Genomic DNA, 17117 nt, shown 5'->3' with positions numbered 1-17117 from the left:
AGAAGTAGTGAAATGATAATAACAGTAACAGGGCAATGACATGATTAAATAGTTGCTAAATTTTGATGTTGAGAGACGGGAAGAAAGAAAGAAAGAAAGAAAAAAGAAAGACCAAGGGTGAAAGAGCAAGGGTTTGTCAGAGGGAAATTTCAAACATCGTATGTTATTGTGACTGACAAGAAAATAATGGTGTAACATATATTTTTCTTTTTATATCTTTTACTTGTCGATCTATTTATTTTTCTATCCACACCAAATACATTGACGGGTGGACAGGAGAAGGAATAATAATAATAATAATAATAATAATAATAATAATAATAATAATAATAATAATAATAATAATAATAATAAATTTACAAATTTACATATCTGCAACTTTCAAACATACATCCGATCGGCTTTAAAAACTTTAATACCCACAACTGCCTCTGTAAGCACCCTTTTTTTTCTTCTCTCTAAAAACATCACGCTTTTCTTTTTGTGGACTTGCAAAACCCTAAAACTTTCTATGAAAATCTGACTTTTCTTTGCTTCCTCCCAGAATATTCAAATATAAATGTAAACATATACTCTTTATTGCAAAACACACCTGTTCTTCTAACTGGACATACAAACATCTCTAGAGGGGTCAACTTCAACCTCCACAATATTACCTTGCACAAAATATACAAACACTTTTTATTGCAATAACACAAACGCACATGGAAAAAAATAATGATGCTAAGATTCTCTCTGGTCGAACACAGCTTCTCTATTCACAAATAATACAGAACAGCCCTTCAAAATAAGTTAAGAAAATTTACAAATTTACATATCTACAGTTTTCAATCATACATTCGACCAGCTTTAAAAACTTTGATACCCACAATTGCCTCTGTAAACATCCTTTATTTTTTCTTCTCTCTAAAAACATCACGCTTTTCTTTTTTTCTTTTTGTGGACTTACAAAACCCTAAAACTTTCTATGAAAATCTGACTTTTCTTTGCTTCCTCCCTGAATATTCAAATATAAATGTAAACATATACTTTTTATTGTAAAAACACACCTGTTCTTCTAACTGGACATACAAACATCTCTAGAAAAGTCTTCAACCTCCACAATATTACCTTACAGGAAATATACAAACACTTTTTATTGCAATAACACAAACGCACGTGGAAAAAAAAAAAAAAATGATGATGCTACGATTCTCTCTGGTCGAACACAACTTCTCTATTCACAGACAATACAGAACAGCCCTTCCTTAATTTTTCTTAAGCCTAATAGTAGTAAACATCTGAACTTTTTTTTGACCGATAGGACCGCACCTAAAGTAAAAAAAAAAAATAAATAAATAAAAAAAGACAGTCAGCCAGCCAACCATCAAGCCAGCCAACGAGACAGACAGACACTGCTGTGATGGTGATAATGATAAAAAAAACAAAAATAACAATAATAAGATACTGCTGTGACTACACATAAAACAATATCATTGATGATGATGGTGGTGATGGTGATGGTGATGATAATAATGATGATGGTAATGGTGGTGATAATGATGATAGTGATGGTAATGGTGATGATAATAACAATAATAAGCCGACTACGGCTGCTATAATGGTACGATTATAATTGTAACGGCAATGATGGCCGTCTCCCCACGAGCCAATCAAAGCTAAAAAATGATAACATTATCGTAGCAGCAAAATGTTTTTGGAAACTAAAAGGAAAACTAAATTAGTATACCAAATCGCTTGTCCTATGGTTAATCTGGAAGCGCGTCCCCCAGGGAAGAGCCAGCCTGGGATCGAAAAGTCATCAACTGGCACAAACTCTTCTCCTAATACGGACATGGATGGTCACTTGAACGGGAAATCCCCCAACTCGAGCCCTCCAAGTTCACCACCACAACCACCACAGAAAGAAAAATGTAAGCGGAACAAATGGACCCGAGAAGAGTATAAAGAAGTAATATACGCTTATTACTATGCATTAGGTAGGCCATCTCAAGAGAGACACACCGCAAACTCTTACAGTATATGGAGAACACGGAATCAAGACAGTAGGCCCTATTTGGACGAGAACAAATTAGCAAATGTGAGGAGGGATATCTTTAGAAATAACAGACTCACAGACAGTGAAATAAGCGCGATCAAGCACGCAACGGAAAATGACATAAATATAAGACACAAAGGAAATGAAGAATCAGATGAACAGTATAGCCCGCCACGAGGCTTAATTGAAAGACTGCCATCTGACCAAAGTACGCAAAGGCCTGAAGATACAAGAAATTCTATTGTACCTGTTAAAGATAGCCAGGAAAACGAAAAAACAACAGTAACTGAAGATCTCGCATTTGCTGAAGAACACAGAGAGTCTATGGCAGAAATGAGGCAGAAAATCCTGAATACGCTTGAAGTTGTAAGACATACAAGTATGAATGATAGAGAACCGCTTCATAAACTCTCAAATACAAACCAAAATAAAAAACAAATCCAAATTGGCAACTATGTAACAAATGAAATAATACGAGAATTAAAACCTGATTTTACTGAGTTAAATGAAATTATTTACGCTTCTGCTAGGGCAATTGAAACCAGCTGTATGCCCCCGAAAAAACAAAGAAAACAAAACCTGGGAAGAAATCAAACCTGGAGAAGTAAAATTGAAAAAGAGATTGAATTTATGAGAGGGGAAATATCAATATTAAATTAACTAATATGTGGAAATGATGTAAGATCCAGAACAGGAAGAAAGATGAAGAGAAAATTTGGATCCTCACCAAGAGAAGAACTGATATCAATAAAAGAAACGCTGAAACAAAAGTCCAAGCAAAAGCCCAAAGAATACGAAGATTTGAGAAGAGAAACAAGTTTTACAAGCAAAATAAGCTGTTCACATCCAATGCCAAAAAATTCTACAGAGAAATAGGGAAGGAGAAAGTAACCGTTAAAGACCCCCCTCCCATGGAAGAAGTTCAAAACTTTTGGAAAAGGATTTGGAGTGACAAGAAGACGTACAACATAAATGCAGACTGGATTATACAAACTGAAGGATCCTACCAAAATTTACAGCAATAAGCATGGGAAGACATCACAATAGCAGACCTAAGAAAGGCACTCACGAAGGCCCATAATTGGAAATCCCCCGGTAAAGATAGGGTGCCGAATTTCTGGCTCGCATCGCTCCCGTGCGCACACGGTAAGCTAGTTCAGCTGCTCAATGGAATTATGAGAGACCCAAAGAAAACACCTGAATGGTTAGCAAGTGGCATTACTTACCTACTCCCAAAGAATAACGAAACCAACCTTCCAAAAAACTATCGGCCTATAACCTGTCTATCCACCACGTATAAAATCTTAACATCTATCCTGGCGGAGAAAACATATGCATTCATAGAGAAGAACGATATTTTCCCCATTGAACAAAAAGGGTGCCGCCGAGGCTCTTACGGATGCAAAGATCAACTGCTAATCAATCGTATGATCCTTGAGAACTGTCACAACAAGCGCAGAAATCTCAGCACCGCATGGATTGACTATAAAAAGGCCTTCGACAGTATACCGCATCCATGGATCTTGAGATCGCTGGACATCTTCAAAATTTACCCCGTGATTTCAAACTTCCTGAAGCACAATATGTCGTTGTGGAATACGAATCTCCAATTATACCACTCTAATGGAGTACTTGCCTCAGAAAATATAAACATCAACTGTGTAATTTTTCAAGGTGACTCACTTTCACCTTTAATATTCTGCATAGCCCTAATACCCCTTACAAGTGAATTAAACAGAACAGGGTATGGGTATAAAATTGCCAATAAAAAAGTAAGCCATCTATTTTATATGGATGACTTAAAACTTTATGGTAAAGACAATAATGAACTTGAAGGCCTATTGCGCACCGTGAAAGCATTCAGCGATGACATCGGGATGGAGTTTGGACTTGAGAAGTGTGCCAAGGCCACTTTCCAGAAAGGGAAAGTGAAGACCACAAATTCAGTCATGTTAGATGTTGACACAGTCATAAGAGAGCTTGAGCAAGAACAAACATACAAATATTTAGGGATAAATGAAGGCTCTGGTATTCAGCATGCAAGCATGAAAGAGAAAATCAGGAAGGAATGTTATAGGAGAGTTCGTGCAGTCCTGAAATCTGAACTAAATGCACGTAACAAGGTGTTAGCTATAAATTTCCTAGCAGTTCCAGTTGTTACTTATACCTACAATGTGTTGAACTGGAATATGAGTGAAGTAAAGAATATAGATAGAAAAATACGCAAGCTGCTGAGTTGTAATAGGATGCACCACCCAAAGGCAGACGTAGATCGCCTTTACCTTCCCAGAGCCCAAGGAGGTCGAGGCCTGATCCAATTTGAACTAGCTTACAAAACAACCACAATTGGACTGGCCAAATATCTCGAAATATCGAATGACTGGATGCTAAAGCTCGTGGAAAATCACGAGAGACGAAAGAAGCTTCATTCTATCATCAAGGAAAGCAAAAAATTTGCTATTGATCTCGTGCAGGATACCCAAACTGAACAACCCGAGGGAAGTACGGCAACTATTGTTGCAAAGAAGGTGAAAATGATGGCAATGAAAAAAGCGCACGAGCAATTGGCTGATAGGTGGGAGGAGAAACCTCTGCACGGCAAATATGTGACCCGCAGCAAACAAGCTGATGTTGACCAGAAACAAACCCATCAGTGGCTGCGGAGCTCAGGGCTAAAAGCAGAGAGCGAAGGTTTCATCCTGGCTGCTCAAGACCAAAGCCTATCAACCCGGAACTACCAGGCCAATGTGATGAAAAATGGAGCAGACCCAAAATGCCCATTCTGCAACGACATGATTGAAACAGTGGACCACCTAATCTCTGGATGTAAAGTCTTAGCACCAGTGGAGTATAAATTAAGACATGACAGAGTTGGCCAATATCTCCACTGGCTAATAAGTCGGCATTACAATATCAAAACTGCCGACAAGTGGTATAATCACCACCCTGAGGCTGTAACTGAAAGAGAAAATGTAACCATTCTGTGGGACTTTCCAGTACATACAGACCGAACCATCAAGGCCAATAAACCAGATATTGTTGTGAAAGACCAAAACAATAAAGTTTGCTTATTGATCGACATGAGCATCCCCTGTGATCATAATATCTCAGCGAAAGAGTTTGACAAGCTCAGAAAATATAAAGACCTACTCATTGAAATTGAGAAAATGTGGCATCTCAAGGCGGTTACAATACCAGTGATCGTAGGAGCACTAGGAATGATCAAGAAGGGAACCGAAAATTATATGAGAATGATCCCTGGCTTACCATCCCTGCAAGAAGTGCAAAAGATTGTCTTAACTGGTACATCACACGTATTGAGAAGAGCATTGTCGATGTGAGAACTGTTGCTGCTCATGTATTTTAATTTAACTTAAAAAAAAAAAAAAAAATGAACGAACTACTGAGTTTGGTTTAATGGCCTACCAATATACACTATGAGTTTCTTTGCCCTAGGAGTCGGGAAGACACTCGGCAAGAAATGGAAGAAAATTTGAAAGAAGAAAAAAAAAGTAATAATAATAATAATAATAATAATAATAATAATAATAATAATAATAATAATAATAATAATAATGATAATAATAATAATAATAATAATAGTAATAATAATAATAATAAAATGATAATAATAGTGATGATAATAATGATAATAAATCACACGTATTGAGAAGAGCATTGTCGATGTGAGAACTGTTGCTGCTCATGTATTTTAATTTAACTTAAAAAAAAAAAAAAAAAAATGAACGAACTACTGAGTTGGTTTAATGGCCTACCAATGTATACTATGAGTTTCTTTGCCCTAGGAGTCGGGAAGACACTCGGCAAGAAATGGAAGCAAATTTGAAAGAAGAAAAAAAAATAAAAATGATAATAATAATAATAATAATGGCTTCTGATCTTAACTGATTGGAAGTGTTATCATGTACATTGCTTTGTCTTGGTATAAAAGATGGGCTACAGCAAATATTTTGCTCAATACCACTGATTTGCTTGTCAGTGGTTCTTGACCTTAACCAGTTGAGCATGTCCCTCAGTGGTGGCTGATCATGACCAGAAGTAGTAGGGGAGCATCATAGCCATGTGTTGAGAGGGATTCTTTGGGGCTTGGATAATTCACCTCTGGAAATACGGGTGTTTCGTTCAACATCCTTAAACAACCCTTATTCAGGGACCTTTTGAGCGGGATGGGTTACTCGAAACTCAGAAGAAAATTCTTACTAGGCCCCACCTGAAAGGTCATGTGCTGTTTATCTTGATATGAGATCACCATGTTGCGCGCATATGGTTGTGATTCATGTGCCTAGTGCACCCCTATCAGACGGGTAGTCATGATGGGTATACTGAGTTTCGTATATTTTACCCCAGTGTCACTTTGATGGCATGCATTGCTCTCTCACTCAATAATAATAATAATAATAATAATAATAATAATAACAATGATAATAATAATAATAATAATAGACTTGACAGAGCAAAAATTTGGTACAACCACAAACCAGAAGGCATCATCGAAAATGATAATGCAAAGATACTATGGGATGTTATGATTCAGTGCGACCATGAGTTAGAGAATAGGAAGCCAGACATAGTCTTAATTGAGAAAGAAAACAAACTATGCTGGATCATAGACATAGCAGGGCCAGCTAACAACAAGGTATGCAATAAGGAAGAAAGAAACGTTGAGGGATATGACAGGTTAGCTTGGGAGGTTCAGTAGCTGTGGTCGATGAAAAAGGTAGCAGTAGTACCTATAATTGTCGGAACCTTGGGAACAGTGAGTAAAAATCTTGAGAAGTACGTGGAACAAGTAGGGGCTGCAATAAGGGTGGTGCACTTGCAGAAAACAGCACTGCTTGGAACCGCTGGAATACTCCGGAATGTGCTCCAAACATAAGAGGTGTTACCTTAGTTCACTGGTAGTGAACAGCTGACACTGTAGTACATCTTCAGCATTAGAAGCTGTGCAAAGGCAATGATAATCATAATAATATTAATAATAGTAATAAACTTATCATGGACGGGAAAATATATTTTTTGCTGAAAGTAGAATAGCTAAGCAAAATTGCCGTTAAAAACGTGTAAAAATTTATTTTTCGAACTTTGTATTGACAAGAAGAAGAAAAAAATGAACTGAAATTAAATGAAATAATCTTTGTTCGCAAACAACTTTGATAGAGCTTTGTTACTGAAAACTATAACGGCGATGTTGGTGGTAGTGGTGATGGTGGTGATGGTAGTGATGTTGATGGCTGTTGAGGTGAATGCGGTGAGTGGTTAATGAAAATTGTATTTTTTTTTTTATATCACCTATCACTTAACTCATGCACTTGACAATTTGTTCATAAAATATGAATGATAGACGATGTAAGCTATCAAGAGAAAGAATGAGACTGTAAAGAGAAGCAAAGGGTCGAATCATTAGAATAAGCATGGAAGCCTCAGCGTGTCGAAGGGAAAATAGGAATCAAAGGGTATTGAATGAGTATTTATAGCAGATAAAGGAATATGGTCAACAGAGGATATAAAACGAAAATGAGAAAAAAAAAATGAAGAGAAAAGCTGTAAGCATATGATTGAAAATTACAACCGTGATAACCTGAATATAGTCTCTGTAATCGTTGTGAAGCTCTTAGATTTATAAATGAACCTCGGAACAGCTAAGAGAATGGGAAAGTCATGTTCTCTCAGTTATAGCCCTATCCGGAAGACCTGAAAATTGTTTTAGCTGGAAATAATGTAGAATTTACAATTTACGAAGGATTATTAATTTTTATGGTTTTACATAAACGCACAACCAACTAAAAAGTTTCGTATTTTCCGTGGAATATCCACTGATGATGCTAGAAGATTATGATTCTTTGTCCCTTTGATGTTTGTTGGCAAAATATTTTGGAATGTTTTATGTAGTTGAAGCCGGATCCACTTGAGTTTTATGGATCACAGTACCGCAGTATCGACCAGACCATCGCAAGCCGTTATACACCGTTGATTACACTGCACCTCCATTTATCTTCATTACATCATTCTTTTCCATCTTAATCCAAATGATCGTCTTTCCATCATCGTGGAAGCCTTTCAAATGGCCTCTTCCAATCTCTTCCATACCACTTGGCTACTGTACAGGTCCGCCTGTTGTCTGTATACCTGAGACATGCCCAGCCCAGCAGAACTTGTGCATTCATTATTTTATGAACACGTCGTTCACGCCACTCCGTTCTCAAATAATCTCCATTGAGTGTCGTACAGGTGAGTGAAATATTTCATAGAAGAACCCATCATCCGTAGTCAGTTTCTGCTGATGAAATCTGTCTGCAACTAATATCTAGGTAATTGCTTTCACCTCATCAATGTGTTTTGGCCCAAATGACTGTCCATTAAGTGTTCTGTTGGTCAATAAGTTAGACTTTACGGAAATGCAAACTTTAGTGGCTGACTTCGAAACTTTTTTTACTTAACCTTTTTGACCTTGTTATAACATGTCGGGGGATCTCGATTGCATCATGTCGATATAATGAAATGTATTTCAATACATATTGCTGTTGATATTTCAAATCACAATTATATACGAGGATCATCATCGTTGATTGAACTCCGATTCATGCATGGGTGAGACGAAATTTCTGAACTCAAACGTTTTGTTGGCTGGATAATCTCCTTGTCACCTACACGCAGCTACTTTCAAACAAGTTGGGAATCACCTAGCCACACTAGAAATACTAACTCACTGGGTGGACATGTTTTCACGGGAGACCGCAGGCGCGGGGCACTTGTTGTATGAGGGCGATGATTCACAATCTCGAGACAAACATCCAGTAATATTCACACGTAGGCACACACACGCACACACACCTACACACGAATATATCTGTTTATCTATCTATCTATCTATCTATCTATCTATCTATCTATCTATCTATCTATCTATCTATCTGTCTATCTATCTATCTAATAATATAATAATATATAAATTAGAGATGTGTGCGTATTCTCTTTTTTATGCGAAACGGTTTCACCAATTGCTTTCATACTTGTGATGCATAAATAATTTAACCTCGGAGAAACAATAGTCTGTTCATTTGATTTTTTTTTATTTACAATTATTAAAAATAAAAAAGATATTGCTTTTTATATTACATTCACGTTTTCGAATGTCTATTAAATATTTCCTTCTGGTTATCTAGCGTCAGTGACGTAACATATCTCTTTACGCATCTCTCTCTGTAACATATCTCTCTATCTACATCTCTTGTTTTCACTTTCATTTTTCATACGCCATTGTTTACCTTCAATGTTATTATTCTTACTGTAAGTTGAAGTTTTCAATCGCTATTTACAAACAAACAACAATTTACAGACAGAAAGAAGTTCACAATTACTGATGTAAGTAATTTCATAATTTACCGACAGAAGTACCTTCATTAATTTCAATTCAATCCGTTCGGTTTTGTGCTTTTTCTGTTGTTGACAGTTTCTTTCTGGTTCCTTCGATACTGACAAATTTCACTTCAACCCGTTCAATACTTTCTTTTCCGTTACAATTTCTTATTTATTTTCTGCCCATCGTATTAAGAAACATAATTTCCGTTACCCAGTTATGTCCATTGTTTACTATCTTCTGCATTCGTGCATTTCTGTGTACATATATAACCATGCCTAGAAGAAAAGTGTCAAATTTGTCGGCATAACTACAAATATATGACCCCACCACCGAATTTGGATGATCATAACTTTTAGAAAAATGGATATTTTAAATTAACTTTGCTACGAATATGTGTTATATCGTCTAGATTCCGAATATACAAAATTTTGGGGGCTGGGTAAGTGTTTTAGGGGTGAAGGGTGGGGAATATCTGAAAATTCACCGGAGTCCACGTCAATTCGTCTTAACTTTCAAGGAAATGGATATTTTTCATGAAATTCTCTTCGAATATATCTCGGTCTATGTAGATTCCGAGGACACATGAATTTTGGGGGAAAACAATTGGGGGTTATTATAAGCACTGTTCCTCACTCGGGGGTGTTTCGGAACAAGTCGTCCATATTGGTTCTATTTTCTCCGTTTTGTGCGTTGTGCATCCTTAAATTTCTACTGAAGCAACAAATAGGCAATGAAGGCAAATGAAACCCTCAACAGAAAATTCGTTATGCTAAAAATTATACCTAAAGGCTTGGTTCACAGAAATATGTTATTAAGACGACATATATGTTGCATACGATTTAAGTTCACTTTAAGTAAATTCCCAGGTAAACGTTTCGAATAGAAAGGCGGAAGACGCCAGAAGCAAAAATAAGGAATACTAGCAGAGTTACCCGGCGTTGCCCGTGTTAAATACAATTGAAGAATTAGATTTTTCTGTTAGATTGTTCTCTTTGATCTCTTTCGGAACCCTCTATGATCTCTTTCGGGACTCCTCTTTGATCTCTTTCGGGACTCATCTTTGATCTCTTTCGGGACTCTTCTTCGATCTCTTTTGGGACTCCTCTTCGATCTCTTTCGGGATTCTTCTTTGATCTCTTTCGGCACCTTCTTTGATCTCTTTCGGAACACCTCTTTGATCTCTTTCCACACCCTCTTTGATCTCTTTCGGCACCCTCTTTTTTCTCTTTCGGGACTCGTCTTTGATCTCTTTCGGGACTCCTATTTGATCTCTTCGACAAACGAGATCGATAAAATGACATAGCGGTTCGCCAAACGAGACGATAAAATGACGTAGCAGTTCGCCAACGAGATCTATCATGTTTGATGAACCGCTATGCTATTTTATTGATCTCGTTTGTCGAAACGCAAGGTCAGTTTATTGATCTTGTTTCGTGAACCGCTAAGTAATTTTTTCGGTAACGGCTGACGAAACGCAAAGTAATTTTATCGATCATATTTGGCGATTCGCTAACTCATTTTATCGTTATCGGTTGTCGAACCGCTACGTCATTTTATCGATCTAGTTTGGTGAACTGCTAAGTCATTCTTTCGAACTTGTTTGTCGAAACGCTATGTCATTTTATCGATCATCGTGATGCGCCACGGAATTTTGATAGTGAACAGGTCTCGGTCTCAAGGCGACGAAAATATTTTGACAAATTAAATTTAAATGTTGAACTGAATCTAACGGTTTTCTGTGTTTCTTAAATGGCTTATAAACACCTTCCACGCTGCAATTTGTTATATATATATGGCATATATACATACATATATGTACATGCTGACATATATATTTATATATATATACATATATACATGCATATATGGGTACAGGACGTCACAAAACTTAAACAACATGAAATACGGAGAAAAACTGTTTTTGCCAACAACGAGAGGAACAAATGGAAAACAAGTCAAGTAACATAAAGAACGACCCTTCATCAGTTGTCGGATGTTTTTCTACTCCACATTTCGAACAATTCACGATAATATGTGCCTTCGAGAAAACAGATGCTCCCGCAAACCAAAAGAAAAAAAAAACTACCTTTCCTTCATTCCGTGAGCGTCTGCTAATACTTTGCATGTACCACGTCCTCACGTTGTTGTTTTTTTCTTGTGTTTGTTCGTTTTTTCTTTTTTTTAATATTTATATATATATATATATATTATATATATATATATATATATATATATATATATATTATATATATATAGATTCATACGACATGCTTCCTCCAAGTTTCCGTTGAACAAATTTCCTCTGAAGATATTAGTCAGTCCGGTGCTATAAAGAAACCACTTGCCCAGGGTACCGCGCAATGGGGCTGAGCCCGAAACCACATAGATGTAAAATGACCTCCTTAAGCACACATATATGATTTTCGAAAAGAAAATTCTGTTTTTTCGATGTTTTGGCTATAAACATATGTGCGTGTGTGTGCAGGTGTGTGTGTGGGGAATATGCGTGTATGTATGTTTGTGTGTTTGTGAGTGTATATGTATGTGTGTGTGAGTGTGTGTATTCTGTCGTAGTGTAATTCAATGATGGCAGCCGAAGGACATTTGTTCGTTACTTATGCGAGGTTGTGATTGTTTCGTTGATATTTCTTAAATGTAATTCATCAACAATGAAAGTACAACCTCAAAAGACATTAAAATAACATTAAAACAACACTAAAACACACCATATATACGTAAGACTAAGACGACCGGCAAATAAACAAGAAGTGAGTCCCACGGTTGTCGTACGTAAATATTAGATTCAACATGTTGTGAAGGTTAACCGAGAAATGTAGAAACCGTTTTCAACCTTTAGAGTCTCGGGTTAATGGAAATTCCAGTTCAAAGAATTTCTTCTACCTTTTGTAATTCAATCAGTCTGGAAACTTTGTTGGTAATTGGGAAAATAGCTGTGGAGGGAATTCGTTTTGCCTACGCTATTCTGTGTCGTAGAACACGTGGCATACATTTAAACAAATGAGAAGCGATAGAGACCGAACAGTAATTATCACAATAATCTCTGTCTCACTGACTGTCTGCCTGTCTGCTTGTCCGCCCCTTCTCTCTTTCTTTCCGGTTAGTTCTGTCTCTATTGTTAATTTTGTCAGAACTGGAAAAGAAGTGCATTTTATCCAATGAGAAACCATAATTCATTTACTTGACAAATGTACAGTTAGGTTCAACGAAGGCTGTTAGATGTATCACAAGACGTGCGAATTTTAAATGCAATTATTCTTTACGATTTACTGACACCTCGCTTCGTTTCACTGCTGATTAGCAACATCGAATTTGCGTTCCTCCGTGAATGATTGCAACCATATATTATTAAACGAACAAGCATACCATAACCGTGAAACATACCACTTATCGTTAATGATAGAGAATGTTGCATCAAAACAATGGGAGAAATGTCAGCAATCGAGCAAATATATTTAAAATCACAGAAATGAAATATTTGGACAGATGCAGTTGTAATGTTTGGGATGAAAATATTATTGTCCAAGTAAATGGGTATTCTACGAGCCCGAGGAGAGAGGTTCCGTTATGGACCCGCGAAACTTGAACTAGCACGGAATCAGAATTCAACTGTTTTGAATAATACATACATATATACATACATACATACATATATATATATATATATATATATATATATATATATATATAGATCAATAAATGGTGGGGTTGTGTTGACCGCACGTGGAGAAATGATAAGTAAGGAAAATTTTTTTTTAAATGCAGAATGCTCAAATGAAAGAAAATTTTAATATACAATGACGAAAACCGGTTGAATAAATATATATTTATATATTTTATCAATTTCTTATTTTCTTTCAGTTGAGCATTCTGCATTTAAAAATAATTTTTTCCTTACTATATATATATATATATATACTTTATTTAAAGCAGCAGAAAATTCAACAAAATCTGTTACTCTGAGTTCTCGTTACTGTTCATCAGACAGTTGTCTGATGAATGGCAACGAGAAACTCAGAGTAACAGATTTTGTTGAATTTTCTGCTGCTTTAAATAAAGCATATTACTCTACCTCTGGTATTTGAGTACTCTTTTTTTCCACCTTGTTTCACATTTATGTGTTTACTCAGGTATATATATATATATATATATATATATATATTATATATATATATATATATATAATATATATATATATATATATATATATATTATATATATATATATATATATAAGCGCAGGAGTGGGTGTGTGGTAAGTAGATTGCTTACCAACCACACGGTTCCAGGTTCAGTCCCACTGCGTGGCACCCTGGTCAAGTGTCTTCTACTATAGCCTCGCGCCGATCGAAGCCTTGTGAGTGGATTTGGCAGACGGAAACTGAAAGAAGCCCGTCACACATACATACATGCTATATATATATTATATATATATATATATATTATATATATATATATATATATATATATATATATATGGTAAACACTATTTGCCATCATAATGTAGCAGTCCCGGTTGGGACGAATGTTGTTGTTTAGTCCCATACGTGTCATATTTTCGAACAGAGGAGCTCACCACTCCCATCCACCACAAAGCAACATCTCTGGACCAACACAGGGCAGCCGCTTGGCTAGATAGCGCTTCTGAATTCCCATTCGGAAATACATATGTTTATATGCATGCATATTACATACATTCTCAGTAATCACCTTGTAATTTGACGCTTATTTTCCCTGCTATTTCTATCGCGTAAAACAACCACGTATAGTCTCGCTCGATCTGATATGCCTTTCGGTCATACATGGTTCCCTATTTAATTGCTCGGATGTATCAACATACAGTAGACCCTTCCTGTAATTGTGAAGTTTCAACGGTCTTTAACACCAAGTCCAGTCACCAGATAAACAACCTTCCATTAAATTAGGATTATAAACTCGAAGTCAATTAACATCTTGATTAAACGCGATTATTTATAGATAATTATTTAAAAATCTACTTCAATAAACCATAGTGAATCCATTTCCCGGACAAACAAAACATCATCAAATCATCTGAAGAAAGAAAATATTTATGAGACGGAGACAAACAATAAGGACAAAAGCTATCAGAATATCATTAATCAAAATATAATTAAGAATAGTTATCAATACCTATTTACAGGTAATTATATAAAATTAATTACATTGCCAATAAAACACATTAATAACATTTACTTCATAATTAATATTAATCTGTATTCTGATTTACAGGGTATTTGGAAAATAGATTTAATCTGATTCTTTTGAAATAAGCATCGTAAAGGTGACCGATGTTATGAAAGGCAGATGGTGTTATGGCCATCATATCTGAAATATATAATTGCTGTATAGTTATTTTCTATGAAAAGGTGTTTGGATGTAGCACAATACTCCTATGCTTTTGATCTCTTCTTTGACCAATAACCACGATTAGTTTAATTTTAAATTTATGAACCTCAGCATTTCCGGAGAGGAAATGAACGAATAAGAAATCCCAGAATGTAGGTGGAAATATTCTTGAGTTGGGCTAATGAAGAGGTTAGACGAAGAGACAGAGGTATGGTGAGTAGGTGTATGAGAATGTAGGAATGTAGAGCTATGTAGAGAAATTTATAGATTCATACACGTAAACAAGAGTAACGGGAACATGAGGTGTAGGCTGAGCAAGGGGAACCGTTTCAGAATGAACATTGAAAACTGAATAGAAATTATATGAATATTATTTTCCAATCTAGACTTTTAGATGATACTATTCTACAGTTTAAATGTATTTGATTTAGTCATTCCATAAATTTAAAACAGAAAGAAAATAATGATTAAATATTTTAGTTCACATTTTCCTGGTTTCCTCACAGATTTCCATGTAAATCCATTTAAGACATATATTTATTACCACTCGTCGGCTTTCTTCTCGTTCGTTCTTTGGATAAAAGAACGTTGTTGTAAATAGACCAGGAAATCTTAGCAACGATTTATAATCTTAGAGAACAACAAACGTTTTTCTATTAACAAAAGCCATTCAATGTTTGCCAGATTCACATCTCACTTTACTCGATTGAGTATTTACTAATATTCGATATTTGACTTGTAAATCACATATTTAAGCGTTAGTTTCGACTTCATTTGAGGATTCTCTACCCATTGATTGCGTCTCTCTTGATGTTTTTACCTATGTAATATAATTCATTGATGTTGTGTACAGAGTAAATCATTTGTTCCCTGTTCAATATGACACCAATTGTAGCCTATAAATATTCCATAATTTATCTGATGTATCACAATATGCAAGTATAATCTAATAATCTAAAGAAAAGGGATTTCGTATCTTGCTAAAGTTGAAATATTCTGTGGACAAACTTGAATATTCCTGCTTTCTCTGTTCACACAAGCGTTGACTGGAGAAGCAAAGGGAAATTAGTAGTTTGTCAAACAAATTTTATGAATAGGTAACTAGGTGAGAAACCAATAAATCATTATGTATTCGGTCCTTTACGTGAATGAACAAGATGCGTCAGTATGACATAACAAACCTATATACACAGATGTAACTCCCAACACGGTCAGGCGAAAGATTTCTCCATTCAGGTAATTCTTATAACGTGGTGTTAATATAAAATGACTTGCAGATATTAAAATATTTACCTGATGAACATTATATTTTATTCACTCTCAGGTAACATCTATCCATGGAAATGACTCGCACATAATCATGTGGCGTTGTTCAATAAAACCTTTTGCTAAAGCAACTGAACAATGTCTTCAGAATCAATCGTAGCCGAATTTAGCTAACTCTGTAAAACTAAAATTGATAAATTCAAGCTTGACTACGTGGTTAAGAAATACGAAAGAAAAATATGTGCGTTTGGGTTCGATCTTCGACATAGCTTTATCGTTTTCCACTTATTATCAAGTCGATCAAATCTTTGTATATAAGATTTAATCGGTCGAATTTCTGCGAAAGTCCTTCCCCCATAACCGAAGGATTGGTTCTGTTTCATGGCTTATATATTTAATTTCGAACCCACGCACGGCATATTTAACATCTAAAGAGTACCTCTGACACTACCACCTCGACCGTGTTTGCCTTTGTCAGATTCTAGTCAATTTAAATCAGTGACTCAGTATCACCAGTTGAGTGTCCCTGAAAAACATATTCTCCATTTCTTAATACCAAACAAACAAAATATGAGAACCAATATTTTCGTGATAAGGGACCATTCGCCAAACAGGTGATATACCGATTTGTCTTTCTTTATAATATGTAATTAATTTCTACTTTTCTCGAAAGGCCGTTCAATGACATGTGATATAAAGCAAATGAAATGAATAATCTATGATGGTGAATTTTTACTTTTACGCCATTCTCACTTTGAGGGGACGTGTCTCATTTTGAAGGTGAAATGTATATTTTCTTGTGGTGTTTTACATGTTTTGAACGACTCTGGCCATAAAAGCCGTCGAAAATCACTCCTCCTTTAAGTAAATGCATAGGGTTGACAACCTCTGGTGTGGGAACATCTACCGCTATTACCTCGATTTGTTTGAGATGCGTATTCGTACGCAGGAGTGCCGGAACAACTTCGTATCAATTGTAACTGCTTCGTTAATGTCAGTGACAATAGCGGTGAAAAGCCTCGACTTTTTGTGTGCTCATAGCATTATA

Source organism: Octopus sinensis, linkage group LG3, assembly GCF_006345805.1.
Source record: "Octopus sinensis linkage group LG3, ASM634580v1, whole genome shotgun sequence".
NCBI lineage: Eukaryota > Metazoa > Mollusca > Cephalopoda > Octopoda > Octopodidae > Octopus > Octopus sinensis.
Note: the sequence above shows the minus strand (reverse complement) of the source record.